We start from the raw sequence: 19160 nt of genomic DNA, 5'->3' as shown, positions 1-19160 counted from the left end.
AACCGTTATGTCAGCCCCTCTAAAAGGTAGATTTTGCACAGCAATATGACAAACATTTTGTAAATAAGCCAAACCAATACATTCTGGCCAATGCAAAATGAACTCAACGGATTACAGACATCGTTTAGTCAATGCATCATCACCTTACCATTGCCAATGAATTGGTCACAAAACAGTTGCCACGGAAACTCTCCTTTCTCGATGTCTTCTTGCTTAGCTTTCCTATCGTCGCTAACTAGTTCATTGTAGCGGTTTAAGGCATCCCTTAGATAGCCTTTCTCTTGGGAAACCTTCATCCGCAACCTTTGCCTCTGCTTACAGGAGTCTGAATAAAAGGTAGTCAAATTAATAAATTTTTTATTGATTGATGATTTAAAGTTATTAAGTTAGCTTTTAAATAGAAACTACACATGGGTCTACAAAACCTGATGTAAATCAATCAACAAAAATAAACTTAACAAATTTATAAGCGTACAGAACAGCCAACTGGAGAAGCGAAAGTAATCTCAGTTAAAGCAAGTGTTACCTCCCAACTTTCCCATGTTGTATATAATCTGGGATATAGAGAAGTAGAAATTCTCCATCTGTTTAGTTAGATGGGCAGTAACCTTGTCAAACAGAGTTTTTTCTCCCTCTCCACTCGTTTCCACATCAGCAACACCTAACGCTGCCAGATCTCCAGCACTGTTACTCCTGGATAGCAGCTGCTTGTACTGCTGGCCATTCAATTGGTCAGCGGCCTCACACATCACCGCGTGCTTAGGAAGCAAAGTATCCTTGTCACTATTAAACAGTTTAGTTAGGAATTCTTCTTCCTTAGGAGTGAAAATCGTCTTCCTCGAATTTTGAGAATTTTGCTCCGCTACAACACAATTGAAATAAATGCAAGGTTATGCATGTAACCAAATTACGCCCTTAAAAACGTGACGTTACGAAACCGCAACAACCACGTACAACATAAAAGTTTGAGAGGATGACAGAGTACCAGCTACACTGGATGAGGAGTGGCAGGGAATGTTTATCCTATCAAAGTGCAAATAAATAAAGATGCGTTCACATCTTACCTTGCGCAGCATGGTGTATATCTTTCTTCCACCCAGTTAACATGTCAGTTGTAACTTGAAGCATTTTTAGATGCCCCAAAAGAGCCTTTCTTGCATTAGTGAGTTGATTCTTTGTCTGTGAGATAAGAGAAAGTCAGTCAGCGGTACTCACCTCTCCTGATCCACCCTTCCCCACCCTTTAAAAGGACAACCTACCCTTGAACATCGTTTAGCTAAGGCTTGAGGTAACTGTACCACTTTTTTTCTGTTCCACTGCAGAGCATGTTCTGTGAGCAGTTCTTCCCGGCCTGTTGATAAAAGTCGCAGAAAAAAGGTGAAATAAATTAATACATAATACACCAAAGTTTAAACAACATCAAATTATGTTTTCTTATCAATAACAGCCTTACAATCACATCGTTATTACACGCACGCCAATACATTTTTCAACGAAAAAAAAAAAAAAAAGACATTAATGCGGTCTACGGCCACATTCGGGATCGATCCCCAGCTTGTGTAATTAATTGTTAATTACTTTACCCAGTTAATGCTGTATGTACTAAGTGAAGTTTCTGTTATGAAATTTCTATGGAAGAATTTGAAGTTCTTTAGAAGTGATATTTCCAGTTATTTAGTAATGACCGTATTAACGGGTTTCCTCCATTGCATTAATAGCAAGTAATTTAGTAGTAGTGCATATATGCCCATTTAAGAATGATAGTCCTTACAATAATCTTCACTAAAATGTTGATTTCGCACCTGATGAAAATGAAAACAATAGTAAGAATGTCTAACTAGCTAACAAAGGAAATAAATATAATCCAGAGCTGATTCCATGCACTAAACTGACTTCGAGTCATAGTGTGATGCTTTGCAAAGCAAGGTATTCACAATTTGCTGAACATGAACAAAATCACCTTCTGGAAGCATATGTTTGGTAATTGTACCCAGCCTTGAGAAATGACTATTTATTTGCTCACCTTCCTCTCCTGTTGTTGCAGAGGCACCATCTTCCACCCTAGATAGCCTGCATATACAACAATCAATGGCCATGTTACACTGAGTAAAAAAAGTGATTACAAGATAGTTCTCCAACACTACCATGCATTAGGGTGGTCCTCTATCTGCACCCACCCATCCCACCCCAGGGGAGGACATCCATCACACAGTATACTCATGCGTGGAAAATTAACATCTCCTACCCTCTAAAATTAATATACAATTTATTCAGCAATGGTGCTTGAATTTCAGTAACTAACCTGACAAGACCATGAGTGTGCTTTGGCATGCATAATGGACAATGCTGGCTTCATCTTCTCTGAAACTTCACCATCATTCTTTTTTAGCCATGGCCAATATTTACAGACTACATCATACCAAAAGCACTTGACCTGTTTTGGGATGAAGTAGGTTTTCTGTAAATAGTGGGCATAACCAAAGATTTCACCATACATCATGTTCACGGCCTTTTGCGCCATGGAATGTCTGCATCCTGTTATCTCTAAACCAGTCTCACACAGGTTTCTCTTCTTATGCAAGGAATTACCAGCAGCCCTCCAGGTACTATCACCACATTTGTTCTGTTCTGGACTGTTCATCTGCAATATTGATCAGATATTTCACAGTGCTTCTTCAAGGACATTCCAGATGTGAGTAATCCAGTCCACAAGGCTGAGGTTAAATTTGAATGGGGTCGCAGCCAAGTGACAGGCAACAAAATAATGGAAAATTGTCTTCCAAAACAAAAACCTCTGCCCTTGGTAATTCCTCTGGCTTCCAACACAACCAGAAACATAGTAGGTGTATATATATTTAATTAGTTTTTATATAATTTGGTATTTGCTAGTGTTGAGATATCTTTTAACTTGATTTTATATTTTTTTGTTGATGCATGCTTTGAAGGACCATTTTAAATTAAGTGAAAATGGATGGTAAACCAAGACACGTTTTCCTTTAGAACATTCATCAAGACATTTTAACCTCTAAAATGGAAATTATGAAAATCAAGTCACATACACTGGGCTTGGCACCTTGGTACAATTTCTGGATGTGAGTATCCACCTGTTTGTTTGATGCTATGAAAACATCACCATAGTAACACTCTCGCTGTCGCCTGTATTTATGCAAACAACAATAGAAATAAGAATGAAAAAACTAATTTGATAATGAGATGGTATATTTCCATCAACATGCTCTCGACCGCGAAAAAAAAAAAAAACAAAAAAAAAAAAACTAGTGGCAGCGCTCAGCCGGGTAGTATTTAATTTTGATTTGATTTGATTTATCTTTGTTTTCATTTTATTTCTATTTTACATTTTAATTTCACTTGCTTTTATTTTAAAAAGAAAAATGAGAAATAAATCGAAATTTAAAAAAAATAACAAAAATAGTTCCTATAAATTTGAATATGTTTAATGGCAGTTCTTGGCCACCATAGATATCTATTGTTTGTGTCCACCAACATTGCGGCAATGACATAACGTGTAAACCACCTATTGTATGAGGCGATTGAACTGCAATCCAGTGATCCTGGACTGAATTCAATTAAAAGTGGTAAAAACCAAAAACAAAGTGCCAATCAGAAGAAAGGAAAATACCTTTAAGAGCCAATGGAAAGTGGAAGTAAAAACAAAGAAACTGCCTAAAGCGAAAAACACGGGCGACCAAGTCATGATTGGTTTTAATTTTGCATCTGATTGGTTGGCGCTGATTTCTGAGCCAATCACAATCAATTACAGTGCTCTTTCTCATGAGATGTGCGGTAGCTTAGCTGTCATGCAAAGCGATTGATAGCGTTGGATAGTGAAAACCTAGAAAGAGACAACACAACATACAGCTCGGGTTAATTCTGCAGGGCTCAGTCCAATCTTATCAAAAGCAATGCCTTGTTCAAGGTACACTCTTGTTTGGAAAACAAGAGAATCATCTGAGTTAATGGAAAAATTTACTCCGTCCTCGACGAACCTTGAAACAAAGAACACCCATTATTAAAAGAAAACAAACAAGGAAACATATAGGGGCGCGGGCTGATTATTTACATGAGGTCTGACCCAAACCGCGGTTTTACATAACCATAAAAAGGTTCGGCTAAATCGAAGATGGCTTAGAACGAGGTTTTGTTGAACAACGCCTAAACTTTGTCTAGACAACCGGTCCACAATGTTTGCTCAGAGGGAAATTGATTTTTAACAATTATTTTTGTCCAGAGAAGGGGTAATTTCTCCTTTTGGACAAGGACGTCATTTCACAGCTGTTAAATGAACTTCTAATAAATGCTACATATCATTGGGTTGGCTTAACCATGCATGCTCTAAGAGTAACAATTAATCTCACAATTATTAATATAGGGTACACTTTCATTTCAGAAGTCTGCATTAACTGCATTAGTCATTTTATATCTAACCTACATAATTATATATCTATCTTGTTTAAATAACAGCCTGAGTAAAAATCCTCTAAGGCTACCCATCCCTTGCCACATACCAGATTTACTGAGTTCACAATTTTTTTTCCTAAAAAACCAAGCCCTTTTCTTTCTTGAAACAGCTCTCCGAGTGCACCTCAACTGAAACATAAACTGATAAGCGCGGATCAGAATTTTCTCTTTTTTTTTTAAACTTCATACCTTCTTAGTGGATGTGTTTTGAAACATGGCTTCACAGCACCAGTTAGTATACTTGATGTAGGACACACCTGTTGGAAAGCATCAACAAAAAGAAACTTCTTGTCTTGAAGAACACTACTCACACTTTCAGAGCTATAGTATCGTTGCAACATCTTTTCCTAACCTCTAGATGAATTTTTTCTTTGACTATTCTCTGATAGAGTTCAGCATCTTGTATGACATGATATCCATGGCCTATTCTTTCAGCATGAAGGGTGTCTAATGCCTCAAGAGAAACAAAATGTAAAATGAGTGCCAGTGATTGACTGATCACCAAACAAATTCTCAATATTTTCCGTGCAAAGGAATTAGGAGCGTAAAAGGAGTGCCCCGTGCATGATGGTCATCCCATGCTACTACCCAGCCAGCAGCAGGCACTTGTAACTAGGGCAGCAGGACGTCCATTTCTCGGCCTGTGGGAAGATTTGAGACAAGTGCAAAAAGGTTTTCCAGAGGTCTGGCACTAATACAGACTTCTTGCTATCTACATCAGTTCTACAAATGGTGACAAAAAGAGGTCCAATTTTGTCACTCCTCTGATGTTCATATTGCACATTCCGACATGACACATCCGACATTTGGCACTGCGCAGGGAATTTACAGTGAACTTTCACAATGGTATCACATTACAGTTGAGCACAAAGTTCCCAGCCAGTTGTGGTCTGGGGCTTGTTTCTCAAACACCTCATGGTCAGTGATTCCCAAAAGCTGTTATTGTTATTGTTGTTGTCATGTTTTGCTTTAACAATGGATTTATATTGTTATTTCTGTACAGATATATTTGGATTTTAAACAATAAAAATATCAGAAAATGAGACAAACAGCTGCATTTCAGTTCCTCAGATTAACATTTTAGAATAATTATGGCTTTGGGCTTGTTAATTATAAGCACCTATAACTTTCCAGAAACTGGCCCATTGGTCTCTGTCTTACCCCACTGGGGTAAGAAATACTTACAGGAAAAGAATGCTGCCCAATCAGGCTGCTCTTTTGATGCAAGCTCTTAAAATGAGTAAAGTATTGACTTCACTTTATACCAATGAATTGTATGTCTGCTTGTCAATGCCCTTCAATGACATGTTGACTCTGAAGTTCACAAAGGCTTCCCACCATTGTTGTAGAGCAACAATGATAATCTTTATAAGATTAGACAAGGTAAGAAAAGATGCGCTTACATGAAAATAGTAGAACTTTGACCCTTTAACTTCCAAGATCTGATTGTGAATTCTCCCCTCTAGTGCCACACACTTCCTTGTTAATTGGTTACAAGAATTTGGTGTTCAATCAAGGTAACAATTTCCACCTGATAAGTTTGAGTATTCTCATTACCTGTTTACTGGATCTTGTATGGATATTATAGGGAGAAGTTACAGGTTAATCACTTCTGGGAGTGAAAGGGTTATGGTAACTTGGCAAGGTTGAAAATAGTAAAGAAACTTTAAGGCCCACAATTCAAGAAAGGGCATCAAAAATAACTGATTTTCTTTATACTTAACAATGTATCTGGAAATAGCTATTTGTTGGATAATGGTATACTCTGGCAGTAATTATATAAGACACCTCCAGTTTAAAATACTTTTGTTGATTGATACTTACTATTTTCACATTAGCAGCTGGACCTCCTTCTCCCGCATGAACTGTTCTATGTATGTTGAGCCTTTTAGCTTCCTGTGCAAAAATGAAGACTTCTTTCATAAATGGCAGACCTACAATGTCAGTAAGACATTTTACAGGGTGGAACAACTAAACCTATCAACCAGACAAAGGGAGGACATAGGTCAATGGAGGGGGATTGTGAATGTGGAATTATGTCCCTTTAAATCTACTAAAGTCCATACTCCGAGTTAGCTCAATGGATAGAGCACTGGACTGTTGTGCGCGAGGTCGAGGGTTCGAGCCCCGGCCGGACCAACACTCAAGGCCTTAAAACAAGTAAGAAGAATATGCTACCTTTCTATATCAAGAAATGGTTAGATACTCTAGTCTTCTCGGATAGGGATGAATAAATGGAGGTCCCGTCTCCTGTAGGGTTAGGGGTAGGAGACATTAATTTCCCATGTACGAGATTACTGTGTGATGGATGTCCTCCCCTGGGGTGGTTGCTGGGTGAGAATTGGCCCTGAAAAGCCAATTAACATATGTATGTATAATTATGTATGTATGTATGTACTTACGCATGCTTACTTATGGGGACACACGTATAGTTACATACCTGCTCTGTGGGGACCGTTCGTTTTGTGGGGACCAAAATCTGGTCCCCAAAACTACATTGCCTTAAAACGACTTGTTTTGGCCAGAAACGTATTCTACAGTATAAAAAAGTGATGTCCTCACAATGCCATGTTGTGTAAAAGATACACAGCAGTCCCCACAATGGACAAAAAATTTGGGTAAGTGAAACTTTGATTTTTCCATTGCTTTTCTGATAAAACCTGTTCACTAAGATGGTTGAACACTGGGCATGTAGTTTGTTTTAGGAAAACCCTTTTTTCCAGCGAATACACACGCATGTTAGATGCAGCAGATACACAGACCACATAGTACAGTTGTAAGCTACTTTAATGAATTCACTTGAAAGGATGATAATTTCACAAAGACAACCACTCGAATAATAATTGACGACTTAAAATGTCTGAATTGGTCCTCCAAATAGTCTACAACTTGTATCTTTTACCCCTTGTTTACATGATAATAATCCCGGTCTTGAGGAGAGACTACTAACTAAAACAAAAATAAAAGAGAGAAAAGCAATATTGGCTTATTAAGTTTGCCAACTGAAGGCTGTGACAAAATGGATCCACCTACAGAAAAAGCTGTAATGAAGAAATACGTAAAAATTGGTGCAAACCTTGAAGTAAAAGTCACTTATCCTCATAAGTATGGGTTACTGAAGACTGTTTGATACTGGAAGTTAATTATTAACATGTAAGCAACATTTTCTGAAAATCTCACAAAAAAGGAATAAATAGTAAATTTTTTATGAATTTTATGTGCACCCACGTAATTTGAAAGAAATTAACCAAAAACGCAACATTCGGTTGTGAATTAATATCTCAAAAAATATTTACAGCAGTAACACCTACTGTATCTCATTTTAAAGTGCATAAAATGGGTTTCTCAGGGAAATATAAATCTCATCACTAAAAACCCAAGACTCTCCTAAAAAAATTCATTTAAAAGACAAAATAAGTACGTATTGGTGTAAAACTTGAGGGAAAAGCCACTTATCCTCATACGTATAGGTCACTGAAGATTAATTGATAGCAAAAGTTAATTATTGATATGTAAGTAAAACTTTAATAATAAGTAAGATCTTTTGACAGGGAGCCCACGTCACAAAGTGTGGTTTTCAGTGAGGCCCTGCATAAATCTAACGTAAGGATAACAGAAAATATAAATATGGTTATCAAGAAAAGGATAAAAGGGCATAATCAATAGAAGAGACTACATGTTTTTAACAAGACGTCTAAAAACTGAAAAATCAGAAATGTTCCTAATGCCGTCTGGGAGAGCGTTCCAGTCATCTACTGCATGACAAACAAACCGATGCTGACCCCATGTACGCTTTGATTGTGGTTTACAAATGTTGTTATTAAAACGAGTGTTATAATCATGCATGTCTTTAAAATGATTAAAATTAAAATTCCAATCAATTAGTCCATTCAAGGACTTAAAAACCAAAAATAGACGATGAGATCTTCGTCTTTTTTCCAATGTATCCCAACCAAGTAGATCAAGAGCTTCTGTTGCTGATGAATGCTTTGGCATATCTAAAATTAATTTAGCTGTTTTATTCTGGAGTAATTGGATCTTGTTCATCAGAGTGGTGTTGGATTTATCCCCCCAAGTCACATCAGCATAATCAAGGATTGGCAGCACCATGGCTTTTACAAAGAGTTCCCTTGTATTTCTTGGCATAAGATGTTTTATTCTCTGTAAAACGCCAAGCCTCTGAGACACTTTGGTCTTAATGTAATCCACATGATCAGTCCAAGTCAGATTCTCATTGATAATTACGCCCAGATACTTGAATGAATTGACTCTGTCTAACTCCTTCTCCTTGATTGTTAATGTGAATTCTTCTAAGGTGTTAAGTTTCCTTGGACCGCCAATGAGCATGAATTTAGACTTCGAGATATTTAGTGTAAGTTTATGCTCGTAGAGCCACTGAGCTAGCCTGTCCAGATCCTGATTCAACATGGTCTGTAGGTCACGGGCTTTATTTAAACAGGGTAGCCCATTCAGCTTAGGGCTGGTATCCATAGGGGCCCTGTTTCTCAAAAATAAATTACATCAAAATTCTCAATTATTTATATATATGACTAGGATTTTAAAACTACATTAACAGCGTAAGACTACAAAGCCAAAACACAATTAAGACCTAAAATAGTAGATAAAATATCAAGTTAAGATAAAAAGAAATGTCTTGCTCTGGGGCAGAACGTTTGAATGTTTTCACAAGCAACATTTTCTGAAAATCTGAAAGCAAATGAATACATAGCAAATTTTTTCTGAATTTTTTTCTGCGTCCATGTCATTCAAAAGAAATCAACAAAAAAAAAACGCACCATTCAGTTTTTGAATTAATATCTCAACAGATATTTACAGCTATAGTACCTACTATATCTCATTTTAAAGTGCATAAAATGGGCTTCTCAGGGAAATATAAATGCCATTATTACAATCCAAGACTTTCCTGAAAAGATAAATTTGAAAGACAAAATATGTAAGAAATAGTTTCAAACTTGAGGCAAAAGTCACTTATCCTCATGAGTATTAGCCTGCGAACAGGCTCCCGGCTTGGAGGAGCACAATGGCGCGAAGCAGGGGAAGGGGAGCCTGCACGTGTCTTGCTAAATTGCGTTTACTTCCCACAAGAACCCTGCAGAGAACTTATCTTGTTAACTGTCAACCAATCAGCGTGCGCCGGAAGTCAAAATTCAAAACAGAAAACAAACGAACAAACAGGCTCCCGGTGAGCAAGCGCCATGTCTCACGGAGGCATTTTCAACAGCAAACTGTAATGACACTGAGTTTTTTCATCTGCAGTCCCCGTGATTGCAAGTATTGGCGTCTCTTAAAAAGATAAAACGAATAAATTCAACGAAGTCAAAGTAAAGAATGACTACAGCGTCTTGGTCAGGAAATCAAGCAATGCAATCGAAAGACTCCAAAAATAAGTAAACAGGCATGGCAACACAGACTTAAGCTTATCGGTGAATGACTATAGAACTTGACTCTCCTTGTTTACAAAAGGATCTGATCTGCGACAATTTCCCAAACGCCTCATGGAAAGCAACATTTGCAGCCTAAGCGCCTGTTTTAGTAGTTGTGTAGGGATAGGAGTTCCGTTTCTGTAGAATTTTTCGTATGCTTCACATAAAGTGTCTATTTCCTCCTCTTGTGGTATATTTGTATATAAGCTTGTAACGTCCATTGAAACAAGTATTACGTTTTCCGGGACTTTCGTATTTTCTATGAAATTGACAAAGTCTGTAGTATCCTTAAGATACGACTTTTGTTTTTGTACTATCGGCTGAAGGAGTCTGTCGACAAATGATGATAGTTTCTCTATAGGGCCATCACACCCTGACACTATTGGTCTACCTACCGGGGAAGGTTTGTTTTAGAATGATAAGTATTTGTTACAATGTGACATATGTCATGTGAAAATGCATGTACCTTTAAAAAATGACATTCTGGCAAATTCTCTGTAATATCCACTCATCAATACTAGTGTTAGGAGCCTAACTACCTTTTTTCTAACTCAGTCCCCCTCCCCTGCTGGGGCCTCCATTACTTTGTAAAAGGCCATAGCCATGTCCACTTCAGTACAGTGACTAACACAAGATACTAGCTTGAAGAAAAACTATCGTTAAGGCCAGTTTACACACTGCGATTTGTCGGGACTGATTTCTCGGGCCGACCTGTCGGAGAGTGAGTCAGGGAATGTAAATGCTATTCTGATCTTCCCATGATAAGAATCCGACACAGCAGCCCGACACAAAAATATCTGTTCACGCCAAACAGATTTTTCATGTCGGCCCGATTTTCCCCTCAGACAAAGGAAACATGGCGGCCAACATGGAAAATGCTATACTAGAAAAACGTAAAAAACTCATGTCTTTTGAAGAAATAGAGACTGAAGCGATGATTAGTGAAAGTAAAAAGTACCCACAATACTTCCTTTTACATCTTTTTCTGTGTCATTTAACTTGTGTTGAGTCACAATCATGCAGGTATGTCGTAGTTCTTAGTTTACACTCTGATTCGCCCCCTAACAGGTCGACCCAAGACATCAGTCCCGACAAATCGCAGTGTCGGTAAACTGGCCTTTAGAGAGATTTGTTAGATGTAGCTGTCAATCCCTGAAGTTCAGAAACCTTGAGATCCTCTGAGAGCGTTAATGTCTTTCAGAAATTCTCCGAACCTTTTCCGAAGTTATGCCCACCGTTTTCCTCCCAAAGGAAAAGCAGTCAGCCTCATCCCGACCAGGGGACAAAGGTCCTGGGAACTTTTGTGGGGTCTCAAATGGATCCAACCTAAACGGCACTTACAATTGCGTGCCAATAGGGATATAAAATGCCAAGGAACTTGTGTTGAACAAACATTATATTGGTTACATTTTGCGGGAACGGAGGTGATAACTTGGTAAACTTTTTTAACATAACATAACATAACATAACATAACATAACATAACATAACATTTATTCAGGAAGCTAGAACGCAAATGTAAAAAATAAATCCTGAAAAGGGAAAATCGTGAGGTTAGCCCTGTATAAAAACAATTTCCCTGACTAAAAACATACAAAAGATAAAATTTAAAGGCTACAGATTCAATAAATATTCAATAAATATTCAAATAAATTTTAAGTCTACTCTTAAAAAACTGACAATGATTCGGCGTGGACAATGTATCCTGCCAAGCTATTCCATTTCCCCACAATGCGAATGAAGAAACAATATTTGTAACAATTACAAACCGCTCTTTTCAGGTAAAGTTTTTAGTCGTGCTTTAAAGCTAGTCGCGAAGCTCTTCGTTGAACCGTTTCTAGAGCCGTAATATCCTTAATCAAATACGGACTCCAAACAGGAGCCGCATACTCCAGTATGGGCCTGACCAGTGATTTATAGAGCTGCGAAAACACGTACTGGCTATTAGTTCCGATGGACCGCTTTATGTTACCTAGTACCATATTTGCCTTGTTTACCGTTGCAGATACATGTAAGCCCCAGGACAGGTCAGAAGAGATGGTTACTCCAAGGTCCTTAGTATTCTCTACCGACCTAAATTGTCCCCCCCCCCCCCAGCGAGTAAATTGGTTTAGTTTTATCCTTTCTATGTGTAATACGCATGACCTCGCATTTATCCGGATTGAAGTGCATTTGCCATTTTAGCTTGCTTTTATTAGAAACTCTGAAAGCGGGAGATTTCCACCTCAATGCGGGAGAGCGGGAGACAAGGCTCAAAATCTTGAGATTCCCGCCTATTATGGGAGAGTTGACAGCTACGATGTACCTCACTGGAAAGAAATGTTGTTTTTTGGGGTTCCATATATTATTGGGTTGGGTCTGCCTCAGTAACATTATCAGCCAATGAACTCTAAATTGAAAATTGGTATGGTGATGATGAAATTATTTAAGAAATAATTTCACACACATTTGTCAAAATTCATCTTATTTCCAAGGCTTGAGAAATTATTAGCATTTTGACAAAGGCAAGTAAGATTATTTCCTGAACTTTTACATGTATTACATGGTTGACCTATCTTTTACTGTTGTTGGCAGATGTCCCATGAAGAGTATTAACTTGTATTGACGTCATCTTGAATCTGAAACAAAGTACACATTATAGTTATAAAATAATAGTAACTATACCATACCGTAATGATTTGATTTAGTGCCGCGATACCGCTGTTCAGTGGAACCGAACACTCTCCAGTAGCAATCTCGTTCCCAGGGTCTTCTCGGCAGTGTTTCTCCATGATGGTGGACAGGCCTCTCCTGGGCCTGTCCAGCACCGGACACCGCTGTTCAGTAAAATCCACTATTCTTTGGCGGGAAACGACGCGGGAAACCGACCGAGAAAGTCCCCGTGAAAGCTTGCAGCCATTTCGATTGTTTTTTTCTGGCATTCAAAAGTGATTGGATGTATTACACACACTGAAAGGTAAGTGATTAAGCTGTATCAAAAGGAAATTTATTAACTATTGGGAGTAATTACCTAATTTGACTGGGTCAAGTAGACAAAGAATCGAAGCTACAATTTGTTTGCACGAAGATTTGCCCACATGGAATGTAAGCTTATAAGAACAACCAAATAGAAAATTTAATACGTTAAAACAGTATCAGTCGAAGTCGATAAGGCCAGTGTTTTCTGATATTCCCCATTTCCAAACGATTAGATAAGAAGAGTTATTGGATGTCCTCACTCATAAATTTCCCGCATAAAGTAGTGCTAGCCAAATTATGCTCATAATTAACTTTGAGCGATAGGCTTTTTAGCACCACTCTAAAAATCCAAAATCATACCATTTTGTTAAAAGTTATGATCGTATCAAACCATTTTGCTCGTGAGATGCTGGCAGAAATTTTGCCCTCGAATCCACCTTTCCACCCATAAAACGAATCCCCAAAGCTTACAGGGCAACATTCTAATTCATATTAATTCATATGCATATGGTATTTGTATAAACATATGGATGTTAGGGCTATTGCCTTTCTCTTTTAGATGCGTTTTTGAAGATGGGAAGTCAAAGGCGATCCTCAAGGGTAAGCAGTAAAAGAATAATTGAAACTCAGGAACTTCAAGCAAAGAAAAGCTTCAATTTTTGTTTGCAAAAGTGCTCAAAATTGTTAATCTGACCTGATTTTCCTTTGGTCAAAATGTAAGTCTTATAATAATAATATTATACTATAGATACATACTGCTGTTGGTCAGGCTGTATATATCTATATATATATATATACATTAGTTGGCTATAATCATCTCATATCCAACAAGAACGAGTGGAATAATTGTTTTATTATAAACGTTAAATTAAGTTATTAAATTTTATTAAATTTTTAGCTCCCTTTTAATTTTAAGCTGACACGTAGGCTTGCCATATTTGTAGATTATGGTATATTGGCTGATATACCATAATGGCTAAGCCAATAAAAATTCTTGAATTGCATTATCCGGTGATCTAGTTTTCAATAAATATATATATATATAATATGTGTGTGTGTATACGGTATTTTCTCAATTAATGCTGGGCCCCGGTTAAATGCTGGACTCGTATAAAGACCGTGTCAAAACTGCCAATTTTGAAATAGATGCCGGTGGCATTTAGCAGCGCAAAAAACTTCCTTGTCACTTCACTCATCCATCGGACAAGTAGGACTCAAGTTTTGGTCATCTGAAATTGAATTTCACTCATCCAAAAAATTAGTAAATGATAATGACTTTTTTAATAATCACTTAAAGTAGGTGGTAATTTATCTTGTTCAACGTGAATTAGACGGTTTGTGAAGTCTAGAAAATGCCTGAGGTTTTCTGAACTCACAATCAGTAGAAATTGATTCAAATAATTGGGGAGTTAAACTTGTCTTGCTAGCTGTATTTCTTTTGAGACCTCCCATACTTGAACAGGCTGGTAAAACTGCCATTTGTACAGTACAGCTCAGATATATTTGAACATAAATCGGTGCGTTTTGCATGTCTGTGTGTGGTGCACGCACGCATCTGCATTAATGACACGAGTGTCAGAAATACGTGTGAGTTGAGCTCATTGGTATGTATGAGCGAGCTGATTTTCTTTTAGTGTCAGCTTTCATTGTTACTGCAAACAAAGAACTCAGTATAAACTGCATTCGGTTGGCATCAAAGACCACACAAAACTTCTATTTGACACATCACTGGAAGTTTAAAACCGGCAAATTATGAATGTTAAGCTTTTTTACAGTATATGCGCTTTGCTGGAATCTGCTAAGTTAAACTCATCACCAATGGATGAGCCTTGGAACTGGTGCCTTAAAAGTCAGATGGGAGCCTGAACGCCTCAGGCATAACAAGGAGGTATCCATGGCAACCCCACGAGTGGGAACACCCTTGCATACAGCTGCCAACTGGCAATGTCACACTGAAAGAATCCAGTGGAAAATACTCACCTGACCTCATACTTACCAATGTACAGAAAGGGAGGGACGGGCTGGGAGCCAGAATCCGCAAAGATTCGCTATAAACGATAGATCCGCAAAGATAAGCTGAAAATGCCAGCATGAGATGTAACATAAGTCGCACAATAAGCAAAGGCCCCTGCAGTCACCCTGCAGATCACATACGCTTGGGGAGGAGACCGCTGACTGCATTGGCTCTAAATTTAACCTTGCCTAAATTACATTTAGCCACATTATAGTATAACCTGATGTTATTTCAATGTTCACATCATTTGTCACCAAGGCTTACTTACTTAAGGCCGCAAAATGTGCATTTAGTCGGTGTCAAACAAACAGCAACCTTTTCTATGATGCATCAATGGAAGTGTTGAACCAGCAGATTACAAAGGGTAAGCCTTTTTCTATGTGTTTTCTTATAAATCTGCCAAGTATCATGAAGTACATGTATTTTCCAAGACCTACACCAAAAGGTGTCGCGTCGATGTTTCACGTTGTTTGTGTCACTGCCGTCAACCGTGAAAAGTTGTATGTGGTTGACATCAAAAATTACTGACAGTGACATTTTTGACAGCATTTTCAGCACTTTACTGGAAGTTTAGCTTTCATATCATTCACTGCTATTGTGAAGTATTTTCCGAGGCCCAAAGCGTTGCTGCCATGCATATTAATTTTGTTTTGTTTAATTATGTTTAATTATTTAGGGAGGCGGCGTGGCCGAGTGGTTAGGGTGCTGGACTTGTAATCCGGTGTCCCGGGTTCAAGTCCTCCACCCTGCCACTCATTGGATTTGTTCTCGGTTGCCCCTAGTTCAACTCCTCGGCTGCGCTCTGTAAATAGCCCACTGGTCTGCCTCCTGCCAGTGGGGATTTTTAAGCTCTTAGTTAGTCTACATTGTGGCTGAAAAGCCCCTAAGGGGGAGCTTCAATTAACGTATATTATATTATTAATATTATTATATTATGTTGCCAGTTGTGCCGCAGGCATGAAGGATCACTGTATTTTAATGTCACGCTTCACCAAAAGTTTAAGATTTTGGTAAAGTAAGAAACTTACCAGGTTTTCTTTGTTCAAGCTTTTATATGATTTGTTTTCTTCACTATATGCCGAATATTTTCTGAAATCATTGAAAATGCGTCTGTTATGCCAAATATTTTGGAGGTCTGTTCCAAAACCTCAAAGTTTCATGTTGTTTGTGTTACCGCTCAGGCACAAAAAGTGCATTTGGTCGGCATCAAATAACACTTTGAATTTTCTTTGGTGTATCAGTGGAATGTTTTAATCTGTAAATTTCAAAGTCTAAGCTTTCATTTGAAATGTTATTTGCTGAAATCCACCAAGTATTTTCAGAGATCTGTACCGAAAGCTCATGTTGTTTATGTTACCGCTCAGCCACGAAAAGTGCATTTGGTCGGCATCAAACAACATTGTGAATTTTTTTTGGCGTAGGACTGGAATCTTTAAACCTTTAAGTTCAGTCGAAACGCCTAACTTTCTTTTGAATTTTTTTCGCTAGAATCCGCTAATTTTTTCCAAGATCTGTACTGAAGACTTAAAAATATTACTTTTTTAATGTCTGGTTGTTCAACAGTTGTGTTCATTAATTTGCATACGGACAGCATGAAATACCTCAGATTTGCTGTTCTCGCCTTTTACATGCGTACAATGGCTAATCAATAACAGTATGCTTTATTTCATGTATTAGGAGACGTTAATTTCCCACACACGAGATTACTGTGTGATGGATGTCCTCCCCTGGGGTGGGATGGGTGGGAGGGTGGACTAGCACGAATGGTTCCTATGTTCCTTTCTAGTCCTTCCCCACTGCAAAACTTAATGCAGTGAAAATGGACAAAATTAATTTAAATTAAATTAATTAAACTTGGTATCGGTATCGTGCCCAAGTATTATCCAGGGGCTTCATATATGTTTTCTGTAGGAGGGCAACTGGTTTTCACAGGCGGCCAAAACTCTTTGAACTGAACTTCTTTACTAGATAAACTTTCCTCCAGACTGTCAAATCAGGTGAGCAAAACCGTCCTCACAACTGGTCAATTTGCCCGGTGCTTGGCCCTTAATGAAACCCATGATTATCTGAGGTAAACTAACGTTACTGTAAAATACTGCGTGACATTACCTAATTACCCATTACGTTGCTTAAAAACAGCCAAAAATTTATGCTTGGCAGAAGGTCACTTTGGGAATATTGAAGCAATTTATATACTTTTGTTCTCCAGGACAAAGCAACACAATGCAGTATTAAGCAATGAATAACAAAAGAAAAACGCGTGCCCAATGCGCATCTACTAACACGTATTTTTACACGCGCACACGCAAAAAATGTGTGTGCAACTTACGCGTGTGAGGTTCGAATATATCTGAGCTGTACTGTAAGTGAACAGTGTACTCATCGATGTTTAACTGGTTACTCGTCCAATCCAATCCAGACAACAATTCACCAATTAATTTCTTCTAATTGCTTAGACTGTTGCCGTTTTATCTGTATCCAAGCAAGACAGAAGTGCATGACCACATACACGTAGACTCCAGCAACTGGACGCCATCTTGCCTCATGGCAAAAACTCATTCCCAGGCTCTTCTGGGCTTTCAACTTGGCTAAGAAAGTGTACTTCAACACTACAAGAGTTCTCTTAGTGCATTTGCTGCAAATTCACATGAAAGAAATCGCATTTTCTATGGGTTGAAAGTCAAACGTTTGAGACATTCTTTTATCTTTAATTCAAGGCATCTTAAGCTGAGTGTTTTCATTATATTACTCCAAGGAGTACAGTACTCGTCCAGTCGGACGAGTGACTTTTGGGATCCACTCGTCCGTGGTGAAGAAGTAGTCATCTCAGACGGGCAGACATGTGGAAGTTTTTCGCCCTGTTTAGTCAAGCTCCTAGTGTTTATTCGAGGTGCCTGTGTTTAATTGAGGCATCAGCGTTTAATCGGGTCAAGGCACTGAGTCACACTAAAGTATACTCTAAGTGATTTCTCTGGAGTGAAGTTGCCATAACATACAGGTACAATAAGAATGCAGCTTTATTAAGAGGAGTATTGACTTATGGTAACTTTTAACCCATTTGCTGGCTTCTACAGTATGTTTTGTCACTTTGTGGCATACAGTTCCATATGTAGTGTAAACATAATCATCCTCGGAGATCCTCGGATAGTTCCAAGAGGGACGACACTCTTGATGGATTTGCAACCTAAAATAAATATATAACTGGCTAAAAGAGATATAGTTTTCATTGTGTTCTAACCAAAACACAAAAATATCTATTTCAGTTTCATTGCTCCCACTGTAAAAGATAATCAACTTGGTTCCTTAATGAATCTGCAAACATTTTTCTTATCCACATGTTCAACCCTGGGTGACCAATATTATTGTGCTTGCAGAGAGGAAATGGCCAACTTCCACATGATTTGGCTATTGATTGCATTAAAAGCGATACTGACCAACCTGGCTTTGAGGAAAGGTTCATCAGTGATTACATTGGTATGATAAGACAATTTGTTCTTTTGTTAGTGAACTAAGTACTGCATATATGCACAATAGTGTGTGTTCACGAGACATCACTGTACAGTGGCCATATGCATGTTGGAGGAGTAAAAAAAAAAACCTTTCTGGAGGCCTAAAGGGTCTTGGGATTTATGCAAAATAATCAATTATTGCTTTTGATTCAGTGAACCAATATGGCAGCCAGTCACATGAGTGCATGAACACACTCGATCTATACATTGCAAGTGGATGTATGGTAATTTTGTGCATGTTGATTGCTTAATTGACATAGAGGTGATTAGCAAAGTACTGTTTGCTTATGAGCAGTCAAATAAAAGCAAAAGAAAATACTGAGAAACTCCAAGCTGTGGCCATTTTAATTGCCATGGCAAGTACAAAAAATTAGCAGGTAAAATTGTGTTAGAAGTCACCAACTTGCTAACCTAGGTTTTGTAGTCATTTGCCAAGCCAGTGTGCAAGGAAAGTTGTGTCCGATAGCTTGGGGCTAGTTTTTTTTAACCATCAGTAGCCCGATGGACTAGTGAAGTTTTCTTTGAGGGGATGTTTAGTTTAATGTTGTGTTGTACACTTTGGCTAGTGAAAAAGAAAGATGATTTCCTTGCAACCTGCAAGCTGTATTTTTTTTGTTGATTTATTCTCATACTTCATGTTCCATACAGAGTTAAAGTGAGTTAAACGTTTTAGTAAAATTATTATAATTTATTGTTATTACTGATTTTCTATACTTTCGAACACGTAATTTGCCCCTTTAACCCTGGTTGCCCTCCA

At 38.1% G+C, this 19160-nt stretch overlaps 1 long non-coding RNA gene and 1 pseudogene across 2 annotated transcripts in view; one reads left to right on the top strand and one right to left on the bottom strand.

Moving 5' to 3' along the window:
- LOC148738202 (uncharacterized) overlaps nt 1–19160 on the bottom strand; it is a 68016-nt pseudogene that overhangs the window by 2935 nt on the left and 45921 nt on the right. Inside the window, exons 6-15 of the transcript XR_015996804.1 lie at nt 6304–6375; nt 4832–4933; nt 4669–4736; nt 3060–3156; nt 2303–2641; nt 1961–2102; nt 1260–1351; nt 1065–1179; nt 527–862; nt 149–325 (exon numbers count right to left, since the gene is read on the bottom strand). The product of XR_015996804.1 is annotated as an uncharacterized LOC148738202 (transcript). The remainder of the gene's footprint in view (nt 1–148; nt 326–526; nt 863–1064; nt 1180–1259; nt 1352–1960; nt 2103–2302; nt 2642–3059; nt 3157–4668; nt 4737–4831; nt 4934–6303; nt 6376–19160) is intronic.
- Nucleotides 11387–18371, top strand: LOC148738205 (uncharacterized). The gene is made up of 3 exons (XR_015997024.1): nt 11387–12878; nt 13440–13480; nt 18269–18371. It is a non-coding gene; the product is annotated as an uncharacterized LOC148738205 (long non-coding RNA).

This window comes from Stylophora pistillata, chromosome 2, assembly GCF_964205215.1.
Source record: "Stylophora pistillata chromosome 2, jaStyPist1.2, whole genome shotgun sequence".
NCBI classification, from domain to species: Eukaryota; Metazoa; Cnidaria; class Anthozoa; order Scleractinia; family Pocilloporidae; genus Stylophora; species Stylophora pistillata.
The sequence above is the reverse complement of the archived record's forward strand: the minus strand, read 5'-3'. Positions and strand labels throughout refer to the sequence as shown.